The sequence below is a fragment of the Microtus pennsylvanicus genome, chromosome 2, assembly GCF_037038515.1.
Source record: "Microtus pennsylvanicus isolate mMicPen1 chromosome 2, mMicPen1.hap1, whole genome shotgun sequence".
Classification (NCBI taxonomy): Eukaryota; Metazoa; Chordata; class Mammalia; order Rodentia; family Cricetidae; genus Microtus; species Microtus pennsylvanicus.
The window spans coordinates 20,847,157-20,861,639 of NC_134580.1; the positions used below are offsets into that span (position 1 = coordinate 20,847,157).

General features: G+C 39.4%; 2 protein-coding genes across 2 annotated transcripts in view; one reads left to right on the forward strand and one right to left on the reverse strand.

Annotated features, from left to right (window-relative positions):
- Pdzrn4 (PDZ domain containing ring finger 4) overlaps positions 1 to 14,483 on the forward strand; it is a 348,820-nt gene that overhangs the window by 94,508 nt on the left and 239,829 nt on the right. The gene's annotated exons all lie outside the window — the stretch shown is intronic.
- The window catches only part of Gxylt1 (glucoside xylosyltransferase 1), an 817,907-nt gene that overhangs the window by 82,364 nt on the left and 721,060 nt on the right, over positions 1 to 14,483 (reverse strand). The gene's annotated exons all lie outside the window — the stretch shown is intronic.

Below are 14,483 nucleotides of genomic sequence, written 5' to 3' on the forward strand. Positions count from 1 at the left end.
GAACTGATTTAGAAATGAAGGGCTCAATAGCCTGAATGAGAAGCTTAAATAGCATCCGTGAACAGATTAGCATTTCTTTTATGTAAAACAGAGACATGGGGAAATGTGTGAGTTTGTAAATCTAACTTTAAGGAAGCTAACATCTACTAATTTCTATTTTTCAAGTAAAACAAGGAGGTAGGACATTAGCTATGAATAAACTGAGGAGCTGGGGTACAGGAAAAGGATCACATTTAAAATAGTCATATCCAGTATGTGGAGGTACACTCAACTGAGAAATGAAATCACTGGTTAACACTGAGGGCCTATCTGAGATGTAAGGTACTTAGGTTCAAATGAGATAGTTTCCTTCAGTAGTCTCCAGCTCTTCAGGAAGACAGGGTTAGGGAAGAAGATGGTGGAGGTCACCTGGAAAGCAACTGTGCCGTTTGCTTATAGAGAACACATGAAGAAGAGACAGTAGAGTCAAGGGTATGATTATAATGATAAACGTTTGTCTATAACTGGAGAAGTAAAGATAAGAACAGGTGAAGGGAAGATCAGAGACTGTGGGTTCAGTATTCCAAAGGCCACAACATAAGAACGCTTATTTAAATATGAGAGGAGAACAAGAAAGTGGTCCTCAGGTGGTATGTCTGTATTTAGATTGGGAGATGGGCAGATGTTGTTTCTGAAGTTCTGTGTGGCCTCTGTGGGGTGTTACTAGTGGGATGACTTCAGCATCATGAAGTGAAGAACCCAAGGCTCCAGGATATTGTCCTTCAGACTAAGTACTGATGACATCTCTAAGGCTGGCTATAGTTAATATGCCGAGGGAGGCTAGACCCAAAACTGAGCTCATTTGTAAATCAAGCAGGATGCCTCAGAAATGAATATAAATAGCTCCAAGGTAGTAATGAGGACAGAATGTCAAATTTTGCAAATGATGGATAATGAGAAGGTCTTACAATGGTACCAGGTAATAGGACATGGAATAACAGGACAGTCATTCTACTCCCTTGATTTAGAAGAACCTGACACAACAATGATGTCATCAACAACCATAAAATGGTGACTGGGAGCTCTCTATGAGCCAAATAACTACTTCAAACATAGCTAATATATAGTGGAGCTAATAATCTTAATAATCTCTTGGTTAATATAATCCTCATGTGAGGATTTAAATGCCAGATTTGAAGATTTTTCCTCTAAACTATTATACAGTTTCCTTAATCTTCAGCTAAGAATGGGAAGAATCAACACTTCTGGGGATTATGTTTATTATGGGAACAGTTGGTAGTGGTGAGCTGTGGTTCTAAAGTTTAACATGAGCCTCCATGAGTCATGCTGCAGGCATAGAGAGGCAGCTCAACTCTCCTGCTAAGCGTTTTTGGCAGCCAGGTGCCCAGTACCTCAGCATCCCCTCATTTCTCCCACTGCTGGGCTTTGCCCAGACCCATAAACCTTTCCCCACAGGGGAAAGCTTGACTGCTAAGTGATCTGCTAGAATCTGATTTCCAGTCTCTTGACTTTAGTTCCTATCTTGCTTCCCATCTTGGGCCCTCCTTCATTTTGTCTTCATTCAGTTCTCCACAGCAAACCCCTGGGATAGTTTGCAACCTGACAAAATAGTAAACAGTTCTATAATATTTTATAATACTTTATGCCAAATACAGGAAAGTTTCCAAAGACATAGGACATTAGCTACTTATGAGTCTACTGTGCTATGTGAAAGCTAATGTATCATAATTCTTCTGACTTTATCGTATTTACTGTTTTGATCTGAGTGTGGTATTTCTCAAAGGGTCTTAGTTCCCTCAACCAGGATATAGCTCCTATTAGTCATTTTGTGTGATGCACTGGCCTAACGATGCAAGAGTGCACATCTCACATTGCCAAGGTGGTATTTCTTTCTTTCCAGTCCCTACTGGCCTTCATTTCCTTGATGTGGCCTTGTATATGAGCTTCCCATCTACCCACCTGCCATTTTGTTGACAGTTATTCTTTTTCTGTTTTCATTATGCTCTTCTCTGTAGACTGAAGTTTCTGCCCTGCCCAATCCTGCAGGTGTTCAGTCCCAAATAACCACACAGAGGCTTGCTTATATTATAAACTGTTTAGCCTATTGCTCAGGCTAATTACTAACTAGCTCTTGTTATTCTTTTTTAAAGATATGTTAGTAGGGGAAAGAATGGTCCCAGGAGGGGTGGCAGTCCCACGAGGGGCCTTGGCAGGTGAGAGGCAGACAAATACATCTTACAAAGAGAGTTTGGGTTATACAGTTTATTTAGTGGGTTATGGAGGGAAAAGGAAGGGGAAAGGGAAGAAGGGGGAAAAGAGAGAGGGAGAGAGAGAAAGGAAGGGAGGGAGAGAAATGAGGGAGGGAAAGAGAGAGAAATACAAAGAGAGGGAGGAGAAGAAAGAGAAGTTACTTTTTCAGAAGAACAATGGAAGAGAATGTGCAGGCTGGAGAAGGCAGGAGTTCACTTTGCCTCAGTGGGAGGGCGGGTGGGAGTGGTCAGGGCTTGGAGAAACCTTTGGCTCTCATTAACATTTGCATTTCGTGAATTTGTGGTACAGCTCTTCCTTGTATCTCACCAACCTGTCCATCATTCAGAGTTCTTCTCAGGAATCCCTTTTGCTGCCTTGCATTCTTCTCAGTCTTTGGGGTCTTTTTGTTCTGTTTGTTCGGTTCCTTTTTGAGAGGGAAGCTTTGTTGGCTCTGTAAATGTAATGAAGCTTTGGCAGCAATCAGTCGAGGGGGAGGATGGGGGGACATTGTTAAAAAGTTTCAAAAAAGGAAGAAGGAATTGAAAGAAGCCACCCTGATGGCTGTTGTTCTAAATGCAGATGGCACTGATAGTCCTGTGAGAATCTTCTGCAGCAAGCACATCACCATCACCTTATCTCCGATCAGCCTCCCTGCCAGCAGTGATGACTGAGACAATGCAGATGGTTCTCAAGTAGGGGCTTCTCTCAGAACCCAGTCCTTATCTGGCTGTGACTGGCACAGGCTGTCATTCATGCTGTCACTCAACCTAGGAGCACAATGGATCATGTCTGCCTTGCACATCACAGATAACTGAGCTAACCTAACCCGGGCTGGATTTAATTCCTTGCTTTAAAAAAAAAAAGATAAATCATTGATTATAGAATATCTGATTTTCCTTTAATTCACTTGTCACTGAAACTGTGACCTTGTAGTCTAGATTGGTGAAAATCATCAGCATTCCTAATAGAAGCCACTACTTTAATAAGATTTTTTTTTCAAACGGCATCTATTTAAAAGTCAGAATAAAATGTAGGTGAATCTCTCAACTCCGTTGGTGCCAATCTTTTGTTTAAAGCATAGAGTATGGTTTTGATATGCTTTGAGGTTTTTTTATCATAATATTTTAAAGTAAAATGTGTGTTAATGATCTCAAGGAAGCATTCTTTGAAAAATTGCTTAGGTAGAATGCAATAAAGGTGGATTGTGCGAAAGCCTACTGTTTATGCCAAATCCACAACAGTGACAGCACAGGGCTCATTTACACAACTAAAGCAGCTTTGTGTGTTGACAATGAAGGCGTCTGACACAGAACTATCATGGTAATCACTGTTTGCCTGTTTCCCACATCCTACATATGCCATCATGTGTCACGTGTGCTGTGCTCCTTTCAATGTACTAAAATAATCTGATAGAAGGAGCGGGAATTCTTAGCCAGGTTAATTATTGAGTTTTTGAACAGCCTATTAATGATGGCAGGCCTGATTTGCACTTGCTGTTGCGAAAAGGTATTGAAGATTTGGAGATATGCAAACACTCCTTGGCATACAATAAGATATATTTCTAATGTGTACCCAGGATATTAGTTTTTCCACTGGGTTATCACTGTGAAGGAACAGGCTAATATTGTCTTGGGGAAAGAGCCTGATGGTCAGGAAAATCATAGAGTTAATGTCTCTCAGAGGGAGCAAGAATTGGGACTCAACTGGGACTCAACATCATAACCAAACATGACAGCTTCACCTTGGCCTCTTGCTTATAGGCATAGCAGGCTCTTATTCCGGTATCATTCATACAGAAATTTCCACCCCTCAAAAAGTGGTAGCCTATGGGTTATTAAAACATTAGTTGAAAACAGAGTAAATTTCAAAATTTGCATCCTGATTCTTATGACAGCTACTTTACAGAGGATATGTGAAAAATTAAAAAAAAAATAACCATAGTTTTTCCTAGCTCATACACCTGCATGTTAACACAGGACTCTCAGCTTCTTTTAGGAAGTCTCATTCAAGAGTACTTACCACATGGCTTTGTACAGTCTCCAAGCACTGGCCTCTCTAATCAACAAATATGACTGATAATCTTCTAGATTCTACAAATATCTCCAAGGTTAATGTTTGTGTGGACATTGCGACATGTGAGATATAAAGAAGGAAGAGAAAAGAAAAATTGATAAATATAGGAGCTGCAAAGAGATCCTTATAGACCACAGGTCAGGGCAAGTTTGATTAGCATTGAGGCATAGCCTCAACTGTGGCCCAGTCAGTAGCTGTCTATACATGAAGAGCAGACTAACACTGTAGAACACAGGGCTCCATCTGCCAATAGGAGAAGCTGAACTTGATGTCTGTGCCACTGAAACACCTAGAATATTATTTCTCTGTGTTTGCAACCTGACCCTGGGAGAAATTGAGAATTTCAACTTGTGTATATTTCTCAAAACATCACTTTGTTCTGTTTCTCTATCCATATTTCAAATATCTTAAATGTTAGGAATATTTCTTAACGTGATCTCCCTGAAGACGCAAAAATTCCCAATCAAGCCAAATCAAAACAAGCCAAATTAAGAAATATCCAAGTTTAATGGGAGATCTACACTCTCGGGTGGCCCCAAGGGGGAAACCAGGAAGCCGCAGGAACGCGACTCCCAGGAGGAAGAAAGGGAGACCACGTGTTCTTCTTTTGGGGGATCACTTAAGTACCCTGGGGAGTGGTCCTGACCCCTCCCTGGGGGTGGGGTCAAGACCTGGCCTGCTGAGATTTGAAGTCCAGACCAGGCCTGGGGGCTGGGATAGATGTAAGGGACTGGGACCTACATTCCCAACCTAACATTAACCAGATCTTAGCAAACACCATGCTGGTCAGAGTTGTATCTTTCAAATAAGAAAGACAACATCTCCCCAAAGGCTATTATAACTGAACAACAAAATGAAAGCTACTGTGGAGTGTCCAGCCCTGTCCTGGTTGATGATAGTGACCTATGCGCCTGTCTAGGAATAAAGAGTTCCAGCGACAGTAGGCTAGGAGACAGACAGAACCCCATTCTTCACAAGAGGATGTGCTTACTCTTCCAGAATGTCAGATGATAGGCTCCTTTCTTCTTTGACCTAATCTTTCCTGTGTTCTTCCAAGAGCTTGTCTGATGACCTTAACACTAAGGTCAGCTTCTTTGGTCCTCTACCAGGATGAAAATGAAGTCATTCCTTGGCATTCAACTGAGATCTGTCTTGGACCCTAGTCCTACTCTTAAACGGAACATATCAAAACGATAAAGGATAGTGGGGGACTAAAAAAGATGGCTACACAGAAACCCCAGGAATATTTTTTTCCTTACCATGAGAAATTTTGTAGCACCTCAGTACGTTAGGAAATAGACCCTGCCTAAATTTATGACTATATTAAGACAGTAAGTCTTTTACTTCATTTCATTTTGCCTGTTTGGAAAGTAGCAGTCTTCCAAAGGACATCAGTGTCTCTGAGACAGTATGATGGGTGCAGAATCAGAAAAGCAGGTTCACTATTATAGTGTCATTTCACATTTCAGGGTGAGAAGGCACACTTTGTTTTCATTATCAACTGCAGAAAGTTAAATGTAACTAGTGCTTCTCCCTTAAGAAGGGACGCATAAGGTGGACGGACCTCTTGGTAATTAGGGAAAACTTGATCCACATCTTGGCATACACTTGGCATGTTTATCTTTTAATGAAGGCTGTGGTTGTTTTTAATGCTGAAACTATGACCCAAATTGGGAACTTTCGGTGAACATAGGAGCTGAATTATCAGACTCATTATCAGCTATTACTGTTGATCTCAACAAGATCATATGTTTCACCCTTTCCTTGATTATTAGTGCATCTAGGTTTTAAAAATCTAAATAAAATCTGTAAATTCTTTTCATTTAAACCCATCAAGGATTTCTGGCAGCCTTATGGTCTACAAGGCCTAAAACTCAATCTAAAATATTACAGACTTTAATTATTTTCATCTTAAAAGAAAGCCACTCTGAATGCTATCAAATAGTGGGCTTAGATTTCTGCTCATTAGGAGTGAAGTCATTTCTTACCTCTTTTCTTCTGCCAAAATGCTTTTCCTGAGTTAAAATCCATACCAGAGATTGAGGAAGCTGATTATATCTTCCTGTTAGTGGAACAGCAGGCAGAGTTCAATGATGTTTTTTATCTTAAATTATATTTTCAACTTGACCTCATTAAATTCTTTCCCTTCTGCTTGCCATGGTTGCACTTACTGTGTTTCCCATTTCCTCTCGGCCCTTTTGATTTTCAACTGTCTTTTAGAAATAATTCTTGCATGCATAGTTTGCCCCTTTCCAACAGTGATCACACAGTGAATACCCTAGCACAGAGATGGCATGCCCCTCATCTGGGCAAGTCTGCTAGTGTTCCTTGCTGATTATTTCCTAAGCAGATCGTTAAACGTCAAAACACATTTTCATGTTTAGATTTCTCTTCGAATTTATTTTTAAACTGTTTTTTTAGGAAAGACGATAGTAAAGGGAAATAATTGAAAAAAAGTCTACCTTTTGCCTTGATTTTGTTTTCAGAGAAATAAATAAAAAACAGAAAATAAATGCCTTAGCATAGGACTCTGTTGCAGTGAAACATACCTATTTTTAAATATAACCTTTGTTTCTGTGCAATTTGTGATAATCTATTTTTGACTTTCTAAATACGCAACTGTAAGAATATAAATACATATTTTTGCTTAATTATAAAAGCAGGTATAATGTTGATTTAAATTAAAACAAGTCAATGAAATAAATAAAATGCAGCTTTTCAAACACGATTTTTATATTATTTCCGCCTTTCCTTTCTTCCCTCCAAACCATCCTACATACCTCTCCTTGCTCTTTCAAGTTCATAGTCTCCTTTTTCACTAATGAAAGCCCGACTGAAATGTGTTTGATGAGTGAATGCTATGAGGCTAGAAAAGACCAAAGCATCTCATGATAAATGAAGGAAAAAGATTCCTTATGCCTGGGATCCCCAACTACCATGAGGAGATGTTTCAGGCCAAATGTATTGCCATGCTCGGCTCATGATAGACAGATTTTTATCAACTTTAATTTGATTAATTCTTGTGTTTCAAGAATAAGAGTTACATTAAGATACAAATTCTGTCTGATTTTCGTCTCCTTAGCTGTCTTTACAAAGTGTAGGCGTGCCAGAGTGAGCTCATTACCTATGTGGACCAGTTAGTGATTGATGTGGCGTTTGAGCACCGCACAGCCGGGTTCCTTTTGTTAGTGAATATTGGACAAATTAGGTCTTTCATAACCCCTCTCCCCTCCTAGTTAGTATGTCTTTCTCCTCCTACTTCTCACTCCCAAGCCCCTCCCTCCTACAGCTTTCTGCTGGCACCTGGCCATTATTATGGATAATTAATATTGCTGATAACTTTCACTGAGGCCTGAGGATGGGGAGCTTGACAAAGGAAGGACAGAACAGACACTCTTTCTTACAGCCCACTGAAAGAATGGGTTTGGATTATTGTTCAGGAGACTGCATTGCAGTAAAAATGAATGTGTCTGTATTACACCCCAAATTAGTTTTCCCCCTCACTTTGTGTGGGAGCTATCCATCTTTTCAGTGGCTTTGCACTTATGTCAGAATGAGGAGAGATGAGCTGTAGAATAATGATTTAGGCAGTTCCTTCACCCATGAGGTGTCCTGGGAGTGGATACACCTTTCTTCCCCTTGACATACATGTTGGTGTTGAGATTCTTCATAAAGTTTTGAAATGACATTCCTGATAGGGATACTTCAGCTAGAGCTTGGCATTCTTGGTGGGATACATACAATGTGTATGGTATAGGTATTTATTTCACAACCACATACCTTGATTCCGAATTGTTTGAGTTTCAAAAATATATGATTGCATGTTATTATATAAGCTAAAAATATTAGTGGCTAACATATTGTGAAAATGAAACTTGTGTTTTTAGAATTTACTGGTTACTCAATACTAATTCACTACAAAAATGCCCGGTTTCTAGTTATTCATGAAGTGAAGCTGAAGTATTAGGCTAAGCACTTCCCAGTGTTTCCTAGTTTGGAAGGCATCTTGTGCATATTCTGCAAAGATGCAGTATGACTTTCTTTTTATTTCTTGCTTTATAAGCAACAGCTAATTAATATTGATAAGCAAATATTCAGATGTATTGGTGCTGGTGATAGAACTCATGTAGCCAGAAGCTGGATTGACTGTTTAATGCCTTTATAAAGTAAACAACTCAGGCATTTTTTGGCATCTTGATATATTGCAGTAATCTAGGGTTACAATATTTTTGTTTCCCCAAAAGGAACACTACATGGTGAGCTATTATTCTCCATTCCCAAGTGACTTCCCACAAACCTTCCTGTCTCCATAAAAGTGTCTGCTCTGGACATTTCATATGGAGGAAGCCACACAATATGTGATCATTTGTATGTTTTTTTTCATTCAGTATAATGTCTTTAAAAATCCTTAAATTTGTCTGTCGTGTGTGTGTGTGTGTGTGTGTGTGTGCACTCACGCGCACATGTTGTATGTACAGGCACACTGTATGGGACATGAAGGTATGTGTACCGTGGAACATGTGTGAAAGTCACAACTTTGTGGAGTTGGTTCTCTCCTTTCATTTTTACAGAGCTTTAGGAAATGGAAGCCCGGGTGCCTAGGCCTGATTAGCGAGTGTCTTTACCTTTTGCACCATCTCACAAGCCACCAGCATGTCCTGGTTATGTTTTAGGTTTATTTTGTTTTGTTTTGTTTTTTCATATCTCGGTCCTTGAGTAGCTTCTATCGCTGAATAATATTCCATTGTATAGATAACGTGCATTGTTTTTAAACGTTCCTATTGATTGGCATGCTTTGTTTCCTCTCCTGCTGCTGCTGCTGCTGCTGCTGCTGCTGCTGCTGCTGCTGCTGCTGCTGCTGCTGCTGCTGCTGCTGCTGCTGGGAACATTTCGGCTTTCATCTTCTGTGGATATTTGCTTTTATCTCACTTGCATGTGTACTTAGGAGAAGAATTGTTTGGTCATATATGACAACTGGGTGAAAGCTTTGAGGGAATTTTCCCGAGCTCCGTTAGGCTGTATCACTGTCTGTGATGAGTCAGGTTCTCACTTTCCAACCCTGTCTTTCTTTATAAGGCTATCCAGATGAGCACAAAGAAGTGTCTCAGTGACACTTTCATTTGCATCCCCTTAATAACTCAGGACACTGAACATTTTCCAGGTGCTATTTGTATACCCTTAACTATTTTCAAGTTGGAGTTTGAGGTTGATTTCTGTTGTTGAAATGTAAGTGTCTTTTGGTATGGATTAAACACAAATCCCTTGTCATATGCATTCTTGTGCAAACACTTTCTTATTCTGTTGTTTACATTTTTTTGGTGTCTTGATGCTTTCTTGATCTGTGTATCTGGTAGAGTCACTAGAGGGCACATAGCTGTCTTCCCGATTTATTATATTTTCTTTTGCTACTTTTGTTTTAGTTGCTACTCAAGATCAGAAGGATTTATTCTTGCATTTTCTGTTAGGAGTTTTGCAGCTTTAGGTTTGTATGCATTGTTAAATTGAATTTAAAACATCTGTAAAGGACACTTTATGACATAATTCTTCTTGGGTCTGTAAGTTATATTAGTCAGTTGAGCAAAGCAAATATTTGTTGTCACTGTTTTGTATTCCCAATCCTTTCCCAGAATCTGACTCTAAATCAAATAGGTCCTTGGAGAAAATTATCTAATAAAGAACAACAGACATGGTATAAGTAACTAAAATACAAGGTAAAACGTAACAAGTCCCATACGGAAGATACCAATTTTGTTTCTTGCGAAGTCAGAGACAAAAATATATCTTTGGTAGTGGGAAATGATTTATTCATATTGGTTTTGAAAAGTGAGGCAATGTTTTGACAGATTTTTCCCTGATCTCAGCAAAGATCAGGGAACTCAGTGATTGGTCCCAGCCCAATTATAATCTCGTTTCTGGAGTACACAGTATTTTTGATGTAGACTGTCTTATGAGATAGAACAATGTGTGTGTGTAGTCAAGTCCTACATGTCCTTGAAAACTTTACAGATAGTAAACAAGGCCAAGATAATGTATATATCAATATTAAAGCATAATGTGCCATTTTCATTATATTAACATTTTGCCATTTGTGGTAGCTTTAATCAGAGTGGATGCCATAAGTTCATCTGCCTGGATACTTGGTTCCCAGTTCATGGAACTGTTAGGAAGATATATGGCCTTGTTGGACATGGAAGGAGACTCTGAGATCTCAAAAGTCTCCTGCCATTCCCAGGGTGTGTGCTCTGTCTCTTTCTTGTTGATCCAGAGATGAACTCTCAATTGTTCCTGCCACCATACCGTGGCTTTGTTCCACCCTCAAGGCCTCTAACCTTCGGAAACCACAAGCCCAGAATAATTCCTTTACACAGATGAACAGTTAGTTTTCTTTACGAGTGTGGCCTCTGGTAGATCCAATAAATAGGCAGCACAAATGGAACGCAATGGGCTTAAGAAGGAGGATGAAAAGTTGGGGGGAGGGATTCAATCTGGGAAGACTTAGGAGATCAGGATGAAAACGTAAAAAGCACTATAATTAGGGATATATAATTAGGGGTGTCTACAAAGTCAAGCACATCACTTAGAAGCAAGACCAAGCCCCCCCCCCCCCACATCTCTAGGCTGAGCAAGGTATTCCTCCAAAGAGAATGGACTCCTAAAAGCCAGTTCAAGCACTAGGTGTCAATCCTGGTCCCACTGCCAGTGACCTTATACACTGCCCCAGCCACACAACTGTCACCCACATTCAGTGGGCCTAGTTTGACCCTATGCAGATTTCCCTGCTGTCGTTCCGGAGTCAGTGAGGTCCACTAGTTCAGGTCAGCTGTTTCTGTGAGGATCCCCATCACTGTCTTAATCCCTTTTCTCCTATTACCATATATTTCCTACATATATTGTATATATCATCTATTTCTCATATTATCTCCTCCATATTATTTTTCAACTGGACTCTGGGAGCTCAGCCCAGTGCTAGCGGTGGATCTGTGTCCATCAGTTGTTGGATGAATGGCGGTGGGGGAGAGGTAGGAGGGAAGGGAGAGGGAACTGGGATTGGCATGTAACATGAGAAAATATCGTTTTAAAAAAATAATAAATACAAAAGGCGAATTAACATTCAGGATGATAAAAAAAGAAATGTTCTCAAAAAGTAAGGAGTTAATACTGTCAAAAAACAGAAAATGGAAAGCAAACACACACACACACACACACACACACACACACAAAGCAAAAAGAACAAGAAACAAGCAAACTCACCCCCAAAAATCTAACTAAAACAAAAGCCACATAGTCTGTTTTATGTTCTCCAACTGCTCCTGGATACAAGGTTTGCCTGGCTGATATACCCAATGACACTCTATTAGAGAAAACAGATATTCCATTTTCCAGCAGATATCAATAGCAAATAGCAATGGGACTTTGTTTCTATTTGTCTTTCCCAGGGCTGGAATTTGTTTGGTCTGAAGCCAGGCAGGTTTTGCGTGTGCTGTCACAGTCCCTATCCGTCTATGTGTGTGATAGGGCTATTCTGTCCAGAAGAAGCTGTTTCCTTGGAGACATCTACCATCTCTGGCTCTTATAATCTTTGCTTCTCTTCTGCATAGATCCTTTAGCCTTAAAGGGAGGGGATTAATAGATATTCTATTTGGAGCCAAGTTCTCCAGAGTTGAACAAGATACTGATCTATGACCATAGCAATGTGTCATTAAGAGTTATTTTATTATGATTCTGTAGCAGAATAATAGTAGCAATTTTCCCCTTAGGATCATGACCTATGAGTTCTCAGGTTCTTGGCTGTTTTAGAAGCTTCAGGTATGGGTTGCCTCCTATACAGCTGGCCTTAAGTCCAACCAGAAAGTAGTAGGTTGTTCCCATAACATTTTGGCCACTATTTCACCAGTTGGGCACAAACTTGATTTTGTGACATATAGAAGTGTTACCTTTGGCACTTATCATCAGGTTGTGGAAAGCAACCAATGGCTTCAACAGTAGCTGCTGATCACTCTAGGACCCATTTTTTTTTTCCAGTGAGTCAACAAGATGTAACCCATTCCTGGCACTTGAGGTTTAACCTGGTGGCATAAGATGTCTAGTTAGAACATTGTCTCCTCCATTATACGGTTACTTCATTTAGATTCGATATGTATATATGGACGTTTCTACACTTGTGGAGTTCCACATGACTTTTCAAAAATCCTTTAGAGTTAATTGGCTTTCCCCATATCCCCTGTCTATAAGGATGCCCAAGAATGGTATAGCCTGTAATAGATCTATTCTCAGCCTTTTAAAGAACTGATCTACTGTTTTCCATAGTGGTTGCACAAGGTTTCACTCCCACCAGCAATGATTAGTGCTCCTCTTTCCCTGCATCCTGCTGTCATTTGTTTTATTGACCCTGGCCATTCTGACCCAGCTAAGGTAGATCCATATCTGCAAAAGTCAGTTCCAAATACATCGAGACTCTCAATGTAAATCCAGATATCCTGAACTTGATAAAAGAGAAAATAGGCACCCATAATATAAGCACCAAAAACAACAATTAATAAATCAGACATTGTGAAATTAAAAAGCTTCTGCACAGCAAAGGACACCATAATTCAAGCCAAGCAGCTGCAGAATGGGAAATTAAAATCTTTACCAGTTATACATCTCATCGAGGGTTAGTATCTATGATATGTAAAGAACAACAGCAACACAAGCAAACATCTAGAAAATAAGCAATTTGAAACTATGTAGAGACCAAGCAGAGAGTTCTCAACAAATAAACACAAATGGATGAGAAACACAGAAAGGAAAAGCTCAACATCCTTAGCCATCAGGGGAATACAAACGGGACAAATTATTTTTTTTTAATTTTAATTTTTGCTTATTTTATTCCCGAGTACTGTTTTTACACTGTTTCTTCTTTTCCTCTCTTTCAACTACCTCTTCCAATGCCATTCCTCCATGCTTCTGCTCCTGCTCAGATTCCTGATTTCTTTTTCTTTAGTTATATGTTTATGTATTCAGATAGATCGACAGACAGACAGATAGACAAAAACCTATTGAGTCCATTTTGTCTTGCCCACCAGTATGTTTTCAGGCTGACCAGTTGGTGCTGGATAATCAGGGGACTCATCCCTGGGGAAAACTGGTTCTCCCTCTCTCAGCAGCCATTAAGTGACGATAGTTCTTCATCTAGGTGTGGGGTCCTGTGAGATTCCCCATGTCTATGTTGACATGCCAACTAGGGTAGTCTTGTTCAGGTCTTGTTGAGATAGTCATATTGTTGAGATTTAATAGGTGGAGCATATTTAGAGAAAAAAGTCTTGGAACAGACAAGCTCATCTTCTGTCTCTTAGAATCTTTCCTGCTTTTCTTTCTTGATGTTCCCTGAGCCTTAGAATAGAGATTTTAAGACACTTTTAAAATCTGATTTTTAACATCTACAGAACTATATCAAGTTAATTCTTTTGTCTAAAAATTTATATAAATATGTTATTCTCATTTTTATGGGATTTGAAACATGCCTTTCATTAAGATGTTACTTATAGTGACATGTAAAACTTTGATTAGGGTTAATTTAGCAAATTAATATAAATTTAACTCTGTTTTAATTTTTATGTAATAAATATCAATAGTTATAACCAAAGCTTATACGAAGTTCACTTTGGAGTCCTTATGGTGCCATGGGAGCAGAAGCTGAAGTGTCCTTGTAATAAGGGCACATCCTTCGTCCATCACTTCAGACATGATAGGAAGGGAATTTGCAATAATACTCAGTAAGTGAAATACTTTTTTAAATGAAGTTAGATGAATTGAACAAAAGATGACACTGACTTTAAAAGATGCTGTGACATTAAAACATACTGTGTTATCTCGGTTTAAAGCATGCAGTCGTGACAAAAACCTGTTTCAACACTCATTTGTAATTTTCTCTGATTTAACATTCCATAAATCAACTGGAAGAGAAATGACTTGTGCGTCTAAAATAGATCACTTATGCCACTAGCTGAGAACACGCTTCTCCATGGGCTTTTCACTTGAAACTTGACCTCTAATCACGTGTCCTTCACAAACATTAATGAACATTATTCAACATGTGTTGACCGTCTCATGTGTCCATTACCATGAAATAATCTTGTAATACTTCATAAGGAGCTTTACTGCTGAGGTGAGGAGACTGT